Source organism: Macaca nemestrina, chromosome 9, assembly GCF_043159975.1.
Source record: "Macaca nemestrina isolate mMacNem1 chromosome 9, mMacNem.hap1, whole genome shotgun sequence".
NCBI lineage: Eukaryota > Metazoa > Chordata > Mammalia > Primates > Cercopithecidae > Macaca > Macaca nemestrina.
This window is the reverse complement of record NC_092133.1, coordinates 134888554-134905300: the sequence shown is the minus strand read 5'-3', so window position 1 is coordinate 134905300 and position 16747 is coordinate 134888554. Positions and strand designations below refer to the sequence as shown.

The window sequence follows — 16747 nt, the reverse complement described above, 5'->3', positions numbered from 1 at the left end:
ATGCAAATTAAAACCACGGAAAAGTATTACTGCACATCTAGCAGAATGACGAAAATAGGGACAAAAACAAACACAGCGAGGATGCAGAGGACAGGTCACTGTCACATTACTGGTGCAAAACCAGTTTGAAGAGACATACTTTATCTGTATTTCCTGAGGTCATTTATTCTCCATTTTAAATCCACTCTTAGAGATCTCTCGAAATCTACTTGGTGAGCTTAACTTTAAATAAAGGTACACCGCAGAATTAAGGACAAGAATCTGCAGTCAGTCCTCATTACTTATGGATTTCATGTTTACAGACCTGCCTACTCCCTAAAATTACCTGTAACTCCCAAGTCAATAGCCACAGCCATTTCATGTCCCTTCACAGACATGTGGAGAGCAGCAAAAAAACTGTCACCCAAAGTGCATGTTCCCAGATGAGGTTCAACAAGGCGACATTCTGCCTTGCTCCTGTTTTATGTCTCATACTGTACACAACTGTCCTTTTGGTGTGTGGTCTATTTAGTGCTACATTCTTCTCATTTTGTGCTTTCTGCTACTGCTTTCACTACAGTGATATAGCACCATCTAGTATTCCTAAGTGCAAGAAGGCTTCAAGGTGCCATATGAAGAAAAGAGATGTGTTTGATAAGCCTTGTTCAAGTGTTAGTTACAGTGCTGTTGGCCATGAATTCAATGTTAATAAATCAATGATGTATGTTAAACAAGGTGTCCTTTAACAGAAAACACACACAAAACAAGGTCATGTATTGATTGTTTTATGACAATGTGTGACCAGAGGCTCGAAGGAACATCCTCTGTGTTTCCCGTGGGAACAACGGTTCAGTATTTGCTAATTCAGGGCTCATAGCAATGACGTTCTTTAAAGAACATAATTACCACAAACAACAAGAACTGACTGCGTGTTACTCTATGGAGGAATCACGGTGAAATCATAACAGCAACACAAACCAACCTAAAACAAGAACATAATTACCACAAACAACAAGAACTGACTGCGTGTTACTCTATGGAGGAATCACAGTCAAATCATAACAGCAACACAAACCAACCTAAAACAAACCTCCCTCCAAAAAATACCTTCCTGCTTCCCAATTCACTTTTCTTTTCCTCATCAGGTAGACTTAGGGGACCACACAGCCTAGTTTTGGGGAGAAAGTCTTGGTTTGTCAAATGTATCAACAGTTTGTTCCTTTTCGTTGAGGGTCGTGGTCCATAGTAGACCACTTTTTCATGTATTATCAGTGTCTTATTTTGTAGTCAAAATACCATGGGGTCGGGTGCGGTGGCTCACACTTGTAATCTCAGCACTTTGGGAGGCCGAGGCAGGTGGATCACGAGGTCAGGAGTTTGAGACCATCCTGGCTAACAGAGTGAAACCCCATCTCTACTGAAAATTCAAATAAAGTATTATTTGGGAGTGGTGGCAGGCGCCTGTAGTCCCAGTTACCTGGGAGCTTGAAGCAGGAGCATCACTTGAATCCCGCAGGCGGAGGCTGCAGTGAGCCAAGATCACACCACTGTACTCCAGCGTGGGAGACAGAGCGAGACTCTGTCTCAAAAAAAAAAAAAAGGTACCATGGTTGGAATGATAAATGATATTGTCATTTTTGTTAGTGGTGAGGTGAATGGCATCTGAAATACGTATTTTTCAAGGTATATAATGAAATTGCACTTAAGGGAGTTATTATTTACTCTATGTATTTTTATATATACTTAAATCAATACATTCTTACAGACTAGCTTCTTTACTGGTAACGTACAGGCTGATTTTCTCACTCCATGGATGAATATGGACATGATTCTAGGAGTGGAGGTCCCTTAGTCACCAGCTCACCCCAGGTGTCTGGCTCTTATCTTTCAGAGGGGAACATTGGTTAGGGGGTCTCTCTCCACCATGTGCTGTTCTCCAGGACTTTGGGTGAATCCAGGTGTGGGAAAGAAGGTAGCATCAGCTGTAAGATTCAATGATGTCTCTGGTGCAGCAGAATACAAACTGCAAACTTTGAAATGCCTTCGAAACTCCTTGGCTCCTCCTGGAGGCTCGAACTTGAAGGAAAACACTGATTAGTTTGAGACTCTGGGCTTGAACACTAGAATCATGAAACCTCCCTCACAGCCCTCGTGCGAGGAGTACCTGGGGATATTCCCATGTGAGCCAAGGGGCTACTAGTGAAGATGCCATCAGGAGCTCCACAAGAGGGACATGTCTCAGGGATCTCCTGGGCAGCAGAGGTAAAGTGGGGAGAGTAATTCTAGTGACCAGAGTGAGTTTCTGAACTCACAGTTTCTGATGATCAGCACTGTGATTCTCGACTTCCGGCAGTGAGACAGAAAGATGGCATCAGATAGCCTTGCTGTGGCTCCCGGAACCTCAATCCTCAGCCCATAGTCCGTTGCTCCAGAAAGCTACATGTGATTGAAATGTTTCATGCCACAGGATAATGAAAAAAACAAAAACAAAAACAAAAAACCCAACAACAACAAAACTTTGCCACATAATTCCAGTACTAGATTATGACATTGAGAGAACATCTTTATTTCTATAGATCTTGTGGAGGTAAAAAAATTATATTTTTCCGGATACTATTGAGAAGTCTATTATATAAATACCTTAAGACTTGACAACGGGAGTGAGAAGCAATTATCTGTGTAATAACAATGCCGAAAATGTAGCGATTTACTTCAAACTGCTATTACTTTGTAAAGACGAGCACAAAGGTTTAGTGCTTTCACTCTGAAAAGGGATTTCTGTAAAGTAGACAAAATAAAATTTCAGTTAATGTTTGGCTTCATTCCACTCCCCAGACTGGAACCTTGCTTTGGTGTTACTTAAGTTAGGAAACTGATCGCAATGTTTGAAAATGTAAGTAAATTCATCAGTTTCAGAATCATTTTTGGCTTTCCATTGTTATAGAAGCCAGAAGTTAGTGAGAAATAATCTACCATTTCCTGGGAAATCTGGTCAATGTATCTATATACCAGAAATGACTACATGTTCATCAATTCTTTAAGTGCATATTTTCCAAAACTCCAGTTAATATCTTTATGAATATTTAGGAAAGACTGATGCTGTATCGAGAAATTTTCTGTAATAGACAAGCTGTGAAATTGCTCTCTCCTTTCTCACCTTCAAATTTAAAGTGTGGCCCATTGACCAAACTCTAGGCATTGAAATACCTATATCTGCACAATTTATAAGCAACTAGAATTACCAATTTTTAGAAGTGGATCTACCCAGGTAGAATTGTGAATTATTATTTGCATTATACTTAAACAATTTTTTAAAAATTACACGCATTGTCACTTTTGAGTTTGATCATTGCAGGTAAACTGGTTACAGCAAATTTTAAAATTCTTATTATGCAGATTAGGCAACTAGGTGTCAAGAACTTTAGTTCACTTGACTAGTCACACTATTACTAAGTACATAGCATGACTCAACGCATGCTATTGAAGTAAATGTCACTTTTCTCTCTATCTCTATAGCACAGATCCTTTTATCCCAAATGGGTGGTCTTTGTTGCTTTACTAATGTCCTCCCTTCCCCTCTTTTCATGGGCCTCTTCTCTTCTTGGTGTTTTGTTATGTTAGGATGTTCAGCTCTAGCTTGTCTCCTTAGGGGTGGGAAAACAAACAACTGATTGCTAAAGCTTTTGAGTCTCCAAGGCTGTCATTCGTGGTGTTCTCCACATCTTTTTAAGAAGAGCATTAAATCGCAGCACCCACACAGTTATGTCCAAGTTCCTCCTAAACGGCCACCACCCATCCATGCTGTGGTGTGTTGGGCTGGATGGGCAAATGGATCTGTTTTCAGATTTCAATGTCTAGGTCATATTGAAGTAACACCCTAAAACAAAATTTGGTTCAAATTTCCATAACCTTTAATCTTTTTGCAAAGCTAATAAAGTAACATAATCTTGCATTACATATAGACAGAGGAGGAAGGGAGGTGAGGAAATGAATAAGGGCTCATTTATCTTTATTTCTTCTTCTAGAAAGTAAGGGTGTTTATCTAGAAGCTACCTAAGGTGTCTTCTAGCTTTATGATTATATGTTTGATGATATTCTAAGGGTTGGGCTTATACTTACTCATATCCTTCAAACCAGACTTATGGTGATTGACTTTTATTTTGGATATTTCAGCCCCTCTTTCTATTTTTATATCCACCATTGATTTAATATTATAAAAATTTGATAGTTGCTACTAACATTATTCAGAGAACTGTGGTTTTATGGGTTTATTTGGGAAAAGTTTATGTGTCCACTCACGGACTCCCCTCTCCCTTCTTCCCTCTCATTCTCTCTCTCTCTCTTCCTTCCTTTCTTTCTCTCTCCTTAGGATGCATTCTGAGCACATATTATATGCTCAGCACTCTGCTAGGGTCTGGGAACATGACTGTGAGTAGGATACAAGCTATCTTAAAACTTTTACTCTTTTTTGAGACAGAGTCTCACTCTGTCGCCCAGGCTGGAGCACAGTGGTATGATCTCTACTCACTGCACCCTCCACCTCCCAGGTTCAAGCATTTCTCATGCTTCAGCCTCTCTAATAACTAGGATTACAGGCACGCACCACCACACCCAGCTAATTTTTGTATTTTTAGTAGAGATGGGGTTTCTGCATGTTGGCCAGGCTGATCTCGAACTCCTGACCTTAAGTGATCCAGCTGCCTTGGCTGCCCAAAATGCTGGGATTACAGGCGTGAGTCACTGTGACCGGCCCTAAAACTTTTACTTTTTGGGTGTGAAAATGCCCAGTGAATAAAGAGTGTTCTAGGCGCAGAGGACATGCTTTGAGAAGACTAGAGGTAAAATAAGGAAATTAAAGGAAATGATGTTCCCAGTGTTCCCATGATATGTACAGAGAAGAGATGTGAGGGATGGTGGTCATGTAGGCTACACAGATGACCATGGGGGAAGCTGGTGAACCATATTAAGGATTTTGATTTACTCTGAGGGCGTGGAAAGCCATTAGAAGGTTTTGAAATGAAGAGTGACAAGTTGAAATTTGTGTTTTTGAAAGATTATTTGGACAGCTGTGGTGCCAATGAATTAAATGAGGTTAAGACTAGAAAAAGGAAGAAAATGTAGGCAATATGAATGTAATTTAGACATGAGTTTTTGAACTTGTTTTGGCGGGAGGGGTAAAGAACTTTAGGTGGGTTGTAGAGTATTTAGGAGAGAGAATTCCTAAGATTGCATAATGTAGGTGATGTTCAGGGTGAGAAGGGGAAATTCTCTTCCCTCTGGCCCACAATTCTGCCAGGTTTTCAAATGGGCAGCTGGGTAGATCATTAGTAGTCTTTACAGAGTTAGAAACCTGAAAAGGAGAAAATATTGTTTTTAAGTAGGAGGAGGATGGTAGGAAGAGCGCAGGATTTTTTGGAAGGAAGAGTAAATGATAATGGAATTAAATGAGTTCTCTATTTGGTTATGCTGGATTTGAGCACTCAGATGGAGAAGTGCAACTGGCAATTGAATATTTTGGTTTAAATATCAGCAAAGAGAGAAAGACTGGGGTGAACTTTTATAATGTTTCTGTATGGAAGCTGGTATATAAAAGGAGATTCAGGGCTTTTAAATCTCTTTTAGGCCTTTAGATAACCACTTTTTTGTCTGTTTGATGAGTCATATGAGTCTATGAAATAGTTATTTTAAAATATTTAAACTCTGAGGCACTTTTTAAACAAAGGTTTGACATAGGCATGATTTTTAACTGAGTAAAATATCTAGCCAAGTGTGATATAAAAGTTAAAACCACACCGCAAGAATAGGCATTTCATTTTGTTTTTTTTTTTACCCTGGGCAAAATATAATGATCTATTTTCAAATAATGTGTATATCTGTGTGATGTGGATGGGAAGGGATTGGGTTTTATAAGCATATTTTAAAGGCTCAAAGGGCTTATACACATCAAATGTTCTTCAAAAACAACAACGTGGTGATTGAAGTGTAAATGAATCATGAAATATATGGATTAAATATGCCTGGGTTTATTACTCATAATTAAAAATTTAAGACTTGCTTTGGGCAAAATATGACTAAGGTTTTCTATTGAACCCCAAACACTCAGAAACACTGAAACATTGTAATACCAAATCTTTCCAAGTTTGTAAGGCCTGAGATTTCTATAGATCATATTCTATATTTCCCCTTAGAAATATATCAGCACTTACTTTAAGAGGTCTAAAATACAATGTCTGGGAAGAAATAACGTTTCCTTGAAAATTCAAATACAAGTGGGTCTTTTTAGAATAAAGTATGCAAATTAGAAAATTATTTGAGTAGAATTGGATCTGATTGACAGAATTTGGGTATAGAATGAACCATACGTCTTGTAACAATGGACTACATCTAATCAGCTGAAGAAAAGCAAAGCTCAGGATCAAATCTCTATGACTTCACAGCCGCACACGTGGGAAACAAAACACAATTTAGGGGTTTTCGTTGATTACGAAGTCGATACACATCTGCAATGTGATGGTGCTGCCATTGAGAAGCTATTTCTACCTCGGACTAAATAAAGAATTAAAGTGTCTGGACACTGCTCCAGGCCAGTCAAAACATGATTTAGCACTGCGTCCATCACATACTCAGTGAGTTTTTCCAGGGCAATTGGTCTCCATCATGAATAGGTTCCAGATAACTCCTCATGTAGGAAACTATGAGCAAGCCCAGGAAAATAGACAGTGCTAGAAGGAGATGAAAATTACTTAAAAATAACTGGAGGAAAACAACATGTAAGAGAGGGCCAAGTTCTGATTCTTAACAAAGAACTTTCCGGCGGGGCACAGTGGCTCACCCCTGTTATCCCAGCACTTTCGGAGGCGGAGGCTGGAGGGTCGCTTGAACTCAGGAGTTCAAGACCAGCCTGGGCAACATGGCAACATCCTCTCTCTACTAAAAATGCAAAAATTAGCCGGGCATGGTGGTGCATGCCTGTAATCAACACTCGGGAGGCTGAGGCAGCAGAATCACTTGAACCCGGGAGGTGGAGGTTGCAGTGAGCCAAGATCACGTCACTGCACTCCAACCTAGGCAACAGTGTGAGACTCTGAATAAATAAATAAAAAGAACTTTCCATTGGTTGATGTTACCAAAATAGGAATGACACTATTGCCTACTGCTCAAGGAATAATTCCCCTTAATCAGAGGTCTTCAGGAGAATAATTTGGGTTGTTGTAAATACAATTGATTATCACGTGCAAATAAGTATTTAATAGTTGTCTGTACATTAGTGCACATGAATCATATGCCTTATGTAGTTTCCAAGGCAATCTTAGCTTCCTCAAATGAACCTTTCCTTTCCTTACCATCTAAACATTTTTCACAAGTTGTAATAAATTTGGTGCTCTTGTCTGATAAACCAGGAAGACATATGACCAAATGCATTTCAGGATAATATTTGTAAAGTTCTGTTAACTTCGCTCAATAATCATCTTGCATCATTTTAATCATTTTTTTAAAAAAATTTTCTCCATGACATCTATAGTCCTACTGGTAAGCTACAAAGCCTATCTTTCTTTAGTTTTGAGGCATATTTTCAATAACCAATAGAATTACACTCAGATAGCCCCTAGATGTCAGAACTATAGGTTGTCGTAGCACTTTGAGCTTACATCCCTTGTGAAAGAGAAGTGGGTGTGTGACTAACAGGTTAATTGATATAGACATTACTCACAATGTATTCCATCCTAAACCCTGAACCATTTGTCATTTTGTTGCAAATCCCTTTTGCTGAGATTTTGCTGGAAAGAGTTCCTTTTCCCAAACCATATTCACATATTTTTAGATATAACCCCATCCCATATAACTCTGGTGAAGTGCTTGAAACAAACCAGTAAGCCAGCGGTGGGTTATATGTCCTATGCTCCAGGTGGTGGCCAGAAGGGTGATAAAAGAACATGAACGGCCGGGCGTGGTGGCTCACGCCTGTAATCACAGCACCTTGGGAGGCCAAGGCAGATGGATCACGAGGTCAGGAGATCAAAACCATCCTGGCAAGCATGGTGAAACCCTGTCCCTACTAAAAATACAAAAAAAATAGCTGGGCGTGGTGGTGGGTGCCTGTAGTCCCAGCTACTCGGGAGGTTGAGGCAGGAGAATGGCGTGAACCCAGGAGGCGGAGCTTGCAGTGAGCCGAGACTGTGCCACTGCACTCCAGCCTGGGCGACAGAGCGAGACTCTGTCTCAAAAAAAAGAAAGAAAGAGAAAGAGAGAGAAAGGAAAGAAGGAAAGAAGGAAAGAAGAAAGAAAGAAAGAAAGAAAGAAAGAAAGAGAAAGAAAGAAAGAAAGAGAGAGAGAGAGAGAAAGAAAGAAAGAAAGAAAGAAAGAAAGAAAGAAAGAAAGAAAAAGAAAGAAAGAAAGAAAGAAGGAAAGAGAGAGAGAAGGAAAGAGAGAGAGGGAGAGAAGGAAGGAAGGAAGGAAGGAAGGAAGGAAGGAAGGAAGGAAGGAAGGAAGGAAGGAAGGAAGGAAGGAAAGAAAAGGAAGGACAGAAGGAAGGAAGGAAGAAAGAAAAAGAAAGAAAGAAAAAATGAACATTTATGGAGAGTCTGTCCTATGTGTTAGGTGCTTTCAGGCATTTGATCCTGGTGGTAATATTGAGATACAGGAATTATGATCACCATTTTACAGATGAAGGAATGGATCTTAAGAGAAGTTAAGTAGACAGTACATAGTTCCAGTGGGGAACTTCATGTATGTTCCATTTGCCACATGAAAAAAGTAAAAAAAGTATGTTCTGGATCCTCTGTTAGCAGATATTTAATGTATCACTTCCTTTATTTATAATAATTTATTTTACAATTTATCAAGTAAAAGTGAATAAGTACTTACCCAGTTCAATTTGCACTTAGAAGATGTAGCATAATTCTTTGCCTACACTAGGTGTCCTAAAATTATTTAAGAATTTGTAAGTAAATGAACATATGAATAACACATCTCACACATATATTTAAATGACTGAGCAAGAATACTTGAATTCTACAGTTGCATGGACAAAAATTGTTGATGAAATTTCTAACTATAAGACCCCTAACAATTGTATAATAAGTTGAATGGCAATTATTCCACTAGAATGTGATGTGAAAGCCTGAAATCAAGTGTGTGTGTTTTGAGGGGGGTGGCGGGGGAAGGCTGGGCATTTCATTTTATTTTGTTTTGTTTTCTCACCTCACCAATCACCAGTATATATTCCCAATTACAAAGTGTTGCTTCAAATTCCAATTCTTGCTTTTTTAATTAAAAACTGATTTATATTTTAAATTAATATTCATATTCAAATGAGTATTTTGGGGGAGACTGGGGACAGCAAATCTCTTCAGAAGACCTCTGAGAAATACTTTTCTTAGTGGTACAAATACCTTAGGAGTGAATGATGAGTATAGGCCACCGTGGTACATGTGCATCTGATCAAGTGGTCTCCCTGCCTCACCTTGGCCTCGTCCTCTCTCCCTCGCTCTCTCCCATCCTTCTCTTCCTTCCTTTTTTAGGGATGCAAAAAATTTTTTAAATAATAATTTTAAGGTTTTATTTTAAAGATGCAGCAAAGCATGCCATTTCTAACCACCTAAACGTTTCAAAGGAGAGCCAAGAAAGGATAACTACAATGCAAAGAGAAACCCAAAGTAGCGGAAAGTGAGGAGGAGAGAGGATTCAGCAAACAAGAAAGTGAAAAACTGTTCTCGAATCAACCTCTACACAAATTACAGTGCATTGTGCTCAGTTCTCACAAACATGTTTTCTTCCGCAAAATTTTAACATTGAAGCCTTTTCTAGCTAAGCCGCATCTTCCTTTTTGACACATACGTGTCCATCATTTACTTATTTAGCCTTATATCTTATACACGAGAGAGAAACCTCAGGATCTCTAGGTTTTCTATAATGAATACAAGTTTTATAATCATTGATCTTGTGCTTTCTTCATTCCACACATACCTGTGCTTAAATGAAATCTAAAATTTTATTGTCCAATAATTCGTGAAAGCACATATAAAGACAGTGTGAAAAAAAATAAGAGGCTATATATTGCATAACATCATGGATAACTTTGAAGGTAGTTAAAACATTTTAATAGTTTCATCTGACTTCAAAATAAATGTGTGCAAAAGTTAGTAACAATGCTATGAACTTAGTTTAAGTAGCAGCTAAACTGTAGCTATTAATATACCGTAGAGTAGTTGCTGCCAGTTGGAATAGAATGTTCCAGGCCAAATATTAATAGATGCATTTATTCCCACTGAGCAAGCTAAAAAACTAATAAAGTATTAGTTTGGTAATAAAGTAATTAGTAAAACTAATAAGTATTGCCCACAGATTACTCTTGCTAATTCAGGTTTATGAAAACATGAATTTGTATTCCACAAGAATATATTCACATGTGGTTACACTGCTTACCTAATTTGATTCAATCTAATGAATATTTCCATGTATGATTTATCCCTTATTCCCTATTTTTCTATATAGCATCTTTCCAGCTATGTATTCACCTACCTATCTATCCATTTTATATTTGACACCTAAACTCATTTGATATATTTCAAGAAAGTAAAATTAAACTGATATGGCAGTTATTTGTTGGCAAAATAAAGATAGATTAGTAAAGTCACATTTTCTCAGAAATGTTGTTATTACAAGTAACTGTCTGTCATGATGTCCATACTATAGTTGAAGGTCATGGTCATTTACCAAAGTCATACATTTGGCAGGACAATATTATATCAATTGCTCAATTTTGGTCATTTACCAAAGTCATAAATTTGGCAGAACAATATTATATCAATAGGAGTGACACTTTTACTCCTACACACCTCTAATAAAACTTTCCATCATGAGTTCTTACGATATTACTTGGTGATATAATGACAATGTGGGCATTTCCACAAAATCTCTGTAACTGCCAATGACATTTATACAGCTGTGAAAATGCATAGAGAATACAACATACAAAATAACACGACATATTTTCACATGCTGTGCTCTGGGCATTACTAAATTAAACCTATGATTTCCACAAGTTCCTTTTATATGGCAGTGTCCTATCTAGAAGAAAATTTAGACATTATGGAGAACACACAAGTATCCTGCATTTCAGTTTTTTAATATGAAGCAAGTTTTATCACATGAAAAATATGACAGCCCTTGACATTTCTTGGTTGTGAAAAGCCAGTTGGTCAAGGAAGTCCTGTTCACCTGGAGAAAACTTAGGACATCACATTTCACATGTGTGCACTGAGCACAGCCACTGAGACCTCACTCACGTTTCTCCTATGCTGCTTGGCATCTTCCCTCACCACTTAAGTGATGGAGATTTCTCTCATCAGGGCTGCTCACATACCTGAGGGGGGTGACAGCAAACACTTGGGGAGGAGTCTCTTAAACTGAACTCTCCCTCCACTTGGTCTCTAAGGCATGGCCTTCTTCACAAAACCTTTAAATCTATCATTAAAACTAAGGATGAAGAAACAAAATGGCTCAGAGAATGCAGCAGGTAATGTAAATTCACACGGAGAAGCAAACAGCCATTGATAGCAGGTAGCTTTTTCTTGCAGGCATCACGTTAAACAGGTAACAGTAAAACACTTAGGGCCAAAGACAGGAGCTCAAATGTCTCTCAAGCCATTTCACTCAGCCCCTTCTACTGTTCAAATTTCTGCTTCCTCATCTCTAAAATAAGGATAGTAACACCAGCAGTTTTTAGAAGCTGAAGGAGATGAAAGTACTTCTAACTCCGAAAGGGCTAGCTGACTCTTATTTGATGCCTCGACTTCTATTAACCAATTTGAGAGCGTTCTCCAAGACAGCGGCATTCTGAAAAAGTGGTCAGAGTGGACAGAGAGAATTCACTGGGGGAGAAGCGTGGGGAACGGAACAAACAGGGAAACTTAGATTCCTTTCTAGATGGTTTCACTTTCTTCATGGTTTTCCTAAAGCACTTCTGTTTTTGACCTGCTGCAAGAAGTTTCACATAACCATTAGCAAATGGAAACTTTTGTCAAACGTGGACACCAGAATGCAGTGTATCCAACTGTATCTTAACAGGCAGAAAAGCTGAACAAGCCTGACTGGCAGCAGACACCAGCTTCTATGGCGTAACTCACAAGTAACGAACACTCAATCCTATATTGATCATATACTCTATGCAAAAATGCATTCCATTCATTTATCATCATACCTCTAACTTGGAAGGTATGGAACATGCAGTGCACTGTGTACAGAGAATTGGGCTACAATTTAATCTGCTTTGGAAATTTTATTGAATCTGTACATGTGCATGTGTGGGTAAACACAGCCAGTTAAAATGAAAAATAATTGAAATCAGCATTACATTAAACAGATTTGCTCTATAAATTCTGCTCATTACACATAACTAACATAGACTCTTTGATCAAAGAGAGATCAATGTAATTCAGTGACTCACCTTTCATAAAGAGTGTAAGGAAGCAATTTTCACTATCGGGCATAACAACTTCTTGCATAAAACCTATTTCAGTAATTTTAATCAAATATTTCTGAAAAATAAAGCATGTGCACCTTTCTTCTTTTGGATACTATTAAATTATTACCAACAGCCAAAGCAGCAAATATCTCTCTGTATTGGCTAGATATATGCAAAATTGAATAATCCAATAATTATTTCCATTTACTGAATTTATGAAAGAAGTGGAAACAAAATGCAGTTTGTGGGTAAATAACAACAAAAGTCTGAGATGCTTTTTGCTATTTTTGCCTTTTAACAATGCTTTCTGAGAATTTAATTATATTATTCCACTTAACGGAATTATATTATTCCATTTAATTCAACCCAATCCATTCTAACAAAAAAAATATTCAAATTTTGTTTGAGCACAGTGCCTAGAGTTTGAGCAGGGCCTGGGTGATGTATCATAAGAGTGCATCCTAGAAACAAAACATTTTAGTAACATGAAACATTAAAAGTGAAAAATGTGACTGCCTTAAGTGGTGCATACATGTAGTTTAATATAAGATTCCTTTTAATCTTGATGAGTTTTGAACATAAACCATTATACCGTAAAGGACATAGGGAGTCAGTAAAAACTTTGGACTAAGCCTTAGACTTGTTGGCAATGCTGTAGTTTATTTAAAATCGGAAAGCATTCCCCACTAATGAACAAAGGGAAACAAAACAAACAAAAATTATACTCAATATGATTACCCAGCACTAGAACAGTAAACTTAATAACCTAATTCTACTCCCTTTATTCAGAGAAAATAGATTTCTTAAAAGTCAAACCCTACTAATATTAATCAGAACTGAGAGAACTATTATTAAATAACTATATTTAGGGAAATGTTTATTGAACTCACATGAAGTTCAACTTCATGGGAACAGAATTCTGTCTTGTTCCCTTCCGCTCCTTAGTGTATAGAACAGTAACCAACAAATAGTAAATACTAGATTGTTACTGAGTGAATCAGTGTGGTGGATTCAATACGCAGGCAAATATATGGAGGATGTTTTGGAGTCCTGAAAAATGTTTAGGTGAAAAAACAGTAAGTATTACATATATATCATGATCATAAATTATTTAGTGGTAAGGGAAATAATTAGAGGGAAATATCTCCAAAATATTAAGTTGCTTAAGGGGAAAAAAATACAGTGTTATTTCCCACTCCCACTCAATGTATCTCTACAGTTTCCAAATTTTCCTCAGTGGGTACAGATTATTTTCACAATAAAATAGTTTTTAACAACATCCTTTCACTTTCTAAAATAACTATTAATGTGAATGGTTGTGGCTACTGACTGGAAAAAAAGGGGCAGTTCAGAAAAGTGAGAATTTGGAAAAAGAAAATGGATCTTTCCTGTGTTTCACTGAAAACAGATGATTAAAATATGATTAATATAAAATAATAATTTGAACAGGCTCAGCTGTGCCTATTAACTCAGGAACATGACTTGCTGGATACCAGCTTGGGTGAGCTGGGAAAGCCATGGGCTCAGTCTGTTTCAGTTGCTTAACCTAAAGTTACTTAAACCCAATTTCAGGTCTTTTTTATTTTTATTTTTTCTTAATCTGTGAGATGGGGTAACATTAGCACTCATATCCTATTCTGAGGATTACCAAAGTTAACACTTGTTAAAGCATGTTGAACAGTGCCTGGCTTATGTTAAATGCTGTTAATGTAAGCTCTTATTATTAACCATTGTTCACCTTATACGAGGGACTGCAGAGAAACAAACACAAACATATTCAGCTTCATTCTGGACCTTTAACTCTGCCAAAACCCCTTCCTGTCTAGAGCAATACTTCCCTTTCCCCTTTTCTTGTTTTTCTCAGTGCTGTGTCTGGTCTGTGACATCAAATATTATCCTGCATATATGGCCACCAAGCCTGTATTCTCCCAGATATATATATATATATATAGATATAGATATAGATATCTATATCTATATCTATATCTATATATATATAGATATATATATCTGTTTCCACTTCCTGCTGTGCAGCAGTACCACCAAGAACCCTTCCCTTGGTTCTCAGCTTGATGTATTTTGCTTTAAATGATATACACAGACTGGCTATTCGAAAACAGTTTCCCCCGCCCCTCTTTGAAAAATCAGTGCTGTGTTGATATTGAAATTGAGGTACATCTCATCTGAGCAGTGCTTTGGTTAGTTTACCACTTAGAATCAACTCATCTTGTCCTATGCTTTTGCCCAGGGCAGTATCACACAACAGGTAGAAAATTAATAAATGTATATTGATAACTGTACTTACAGAATGCTTCTAGTGAATATTTAGAAAGCTTACTAGGCCTAAATCCAGGAGCTAAAAGGTGAAAATTGTGTTTACTTTCAATGTATGGATAGTTACTGTCTCAGTAATGGCAGTTTGTAGCTTAAAAAAAATAGCGCTATATATATGTGTGTGTGTGTGTGTGTGTGTGTGTGTGTGTGTGTGTATCGATCGAGAGAGACAGAGAGAGAGAAAGAGAGAGAGATGTCACTTAAGCCCCACATACTCTGAAGCTACCAGCAGGTATCACATGCAATTAGTCATGAAGTTGTAGTGAGACTTTCAATTCTTGGCCATATATAGATTTTGCTATATGTAGGAATACTCTACACAACTACCCAGACAAGCTTCTCAGTTATTCTTGGCATTCTATTTTAAAGATATAGAAAGAATGGACAATTGACTGAGCATAAATTAATTCCCTTATTTTTTGAAAGGTATATATCTTGTCTAACCAACAATAGTCTTTCAGGGGGCCGGAAGTGGTCCTGAAACAGGCAGGCACTCACTGCTAACCATCTCCAAAACTTAAACCAACATCAAACCCATTGAAATCTCAGATCCTGTGAGGTTTCCCAGGTTAAGACAATTAAATACTATAGCTGTTTACTATGACCAGAAAGAGGCACCAAGTGTTAGTTCCCAAGTCCTTCCTAAATCTTTTACAGATTCTTACACTAAGAAAGCACACAATGCTCTTTAGATTAACACACCAAATTCTTAGCAGGATGTTAGAGTATTCCCAGTAAATCCCAAACAGGGCCAGAGGGAGCATAGGCTTTCATGTGTGTTTGACCTCAGGCTCTTTCTCTAGTGAAAATTATTTCTCTTTCACCATTAAGAAGAACCTACATAAAGAAGTGCTGAAGGAAAGAGATACCTGCCCATCCCAATCAAATGACCTAGTCTCAGTTATCAATGCAAATGGTGAATATCACCACCATTTTTTCCAACATCCAGGGCAGAGAAAGAATCTGTGTTTAGCTTCGATTAATTTAGGATTGACACTAATGTTTCAACAAGGACAAAGATAACAAAAAGGTAAGTGTCTAAATACATGGTTCTTTAATGCAGATCAATGACTATTCCAGGAATCTTCCTCGCTCTTCAATTTCCAGGATTGAGAAACAGACTAAAATACTTAAGAAAGCAAGCCCAGATCGTCTGAGTAAGACATTATGCTTCAAGAATAGAAGATAACCTATCAACGTTACCATACAACAAAACAAAAGCAAAGCTCACCTTAGGTTGAAGAAGGACATAAACAAAATATAGTGATGCATTCACTGGGTTTTGGGGAAAATCTACCCAGATGAAACTTGGTGATGCTGATGGCAGACTATTTAGTAAACCAACCAATTTTGTGAGACTATCTATCTTTTAACTTTTTAATTTAATTTAATTTAATTAATTAATTAATTTATTTATTTGAGACGGAGTCTTGCTCTGTGTCCCAGGCTAGAGTGCAATGGCACAATCTCGGCTCACTACAATCTTTGCCTCCTGGGTTCAAGTGATTCTCCTGCCTCAGCCACCCAAGTAGCTGGGATTATAGGCACCTGCCACTGCAACCAGCTAATTTTTGTATTTTTTAGTAGAGACAGGATTTTGCCATGTAGGCCAGGCTGGTCCTGAACTCCTGACCTCAGATGATCCACCCGCCTCAGCCTCCCAAAGCAATGACATTACAAGTATGAGCCACCGCACCCGGTCAACCTTTTTTTTTTGTCTTGAATGCTGTTCACGCTTTCAGACTTCCCGATGATTACTAAAGTGGCCTATATTCCTTCGTACAGTTGACTGTATGTTGAATATACCATTGAAAGAATGGCTAAGAAAAAAAAAAAATCCAGCGAGTCAATAAGAAAAAATGTTGAACTCTAAGATTATTCACTTTCTGGAGAATCCTTCTGTACCTCTTATTCTACTTCCTCAAGTAATATTAACATATTTTTTTTAACCAAGCAAGCAGGAATAAA

At 37.7% G+C, this 16747-nt stretch overlaps 1 long non-coding RNA gene across 8 annotated transcripts in view; it reads right to left on the bottom strand.

Moving 5' to 3' along the window:
• Window positions 1-16747, bottom strand: part of LOC105494337 (uncharacterized) — a 37091-nt gene that overhangs the window by 10803 nt on the left and 9541 nt on the right. For 5 of the 8 annotated variants that reach the window (XR_011608290.1, XR_011608289.1, XR_011608292.1 and 2 more), the window contains 3 exons: window positions 8845-8900; window positions 2620-2757; window positions 2292-2415 (listed from right to left, as the gene is read on the bottom strand). This is a non-coding gene — a long non-coding RNA (uncharacterized lncRNA). Of the gene's footprint in view, window positions 1-1742; window positions 2416-2619; window positions 2758-8844; window positions 8901-16747 lie in introns of all 8 variants that reach the window. The other 3 variants (XR_011608291.1, XR_011608286.1, XR_011608288.1) reach the window with 3 other exon arrangements.